Source organism: Pteropus alecto, unplaced genomic scaffold (assembly GCF_000325575.1).
Source record: "Pteropus alecto unplaced genomic scaffold, ASM32557v1 scaffold213, whole genome shotgun sequence".
NCBI lineage: Eukaryota > Metazoa > Chordata > Mammalia > Chiroptera > Pteropodidae > Pteropus > Pteropus alecto.
Window position 1 is genome coordinate 3,525,078 of NW_006434829.1, and position 1,188 is coordinate 3,526,265.

Consider the following 1,188-nt stretch of genomic DNA (forward strand, 5'->3'; position numbering starts at 1 on the left):
ATAGATAGATGGATGGATGGTGGATGGATGGATAGATGGATAGGTGAGTGGATGGGTGGATGGATGGATGGATTCTCAAACCAGAACATGTCTCTCTGCAACTAGCTAGGTTGTTTATATTCAGCTCAGGATGGATGAATATTTTGCACACATACACACGACCTCATGGAGCACGAAAGTGAACATGTCTGCTCACATAACTTACAGAACCTTTGTGACACGCAGGCTTTTCTAAAGCAAGGATCAGTAAGTTGGCAAACTGTCTCTATGAGGCTTAGTAAGAGGCAAGGATTATCTGCTACATAGTGGGAAACACGGTGCCTTAGCCAGATACACCATGCGGAGATAAACGAGGACGGGGAGGTGGCCCCAAAGAAGAGGAAATGAGTAGGGAGTGTGGTGACACTGCTAATGCTCCCTGGTTTTCGAGTCTTTTTCCAGGGGACAGTGCTGTACTGTATTCCCCAGGCTTCTGGCCAGTCATGTGATTGAGTTCTGACCCCCGGCATGGCGGGGGAGGGGGTCGAACATGTACTATTCCTATAGACCTTCTCTTGCATCTCTTCTCCATCCACAGGCCAAGTGGAGAGGACGCCAAGGACAGAAAGGAAGGCGGAGCCACAGGATGCAGGGAGCCTGGGTCCCTGAGTGACCGTGTGGAGGAGAGTCTGCTGGCTGACAGCTACTCGGCCCCTGAGAGTTGGGCTTGTTTGTTACAGCAGCTAGTGCTGCTTATCCTGACCTATAAATACAGAAGCGATGAGGAAGGTAAGAAGTAGGGGCTCTCGCCTCATACAGAAGGCTCCAGGAGATCTTAACTCAGTGGAGCATAGATGCCAACTGCTGAGACACAGGATAGCGACATGAAATAATTCTCTCCATGACACCAGTCTGGCAGACAGACACAGGGAAGAAAGGGTGGTTGGGACACCAGGAGCAAGGCACCTGAGGTGAAGCTGCTTGATGTGGGGTCAAAAATTCCATATTCTAAAAACGAAAAAAAAAAAAGTTTGACTAGTATTTCATCTGGAAAAATAAATCAAAAATGGTAAAATTTTTAAATAAGCTAATTTCATCTTAATTTACCCAAGTGTGGTAACTCTGCTCTAATTTTTAGAGCAGACAAATGACAAAGAATGATTTTTTTTCTTTCCGTTTGATTTTTTTTTTTAAACTATGATTCAGAGA

The 1,188-nt window shown here is 45.7% G+C and overlaps 1 long non-coding RNA gene across 1 annotated transcript in view; it reads right to left on the minus strand.

The window, feature by feature from the left end:
• Window positions 1–573: 573 nt before the first annotated feature.
• Window positions 574–1,188, minus strand: part of LOC107195533 — a 4,250-nt gene continuing 3,635 nt past the window's right edge. The window contains exon 5 of the long non-coding RNA XR_001516716.2: window positions 574–987. This is a non-coding gene — a long non-coding RNA (uncharacterized LOC107195533). The remainder of the gene's footprint in view (window positions 988–1,188) is intronic.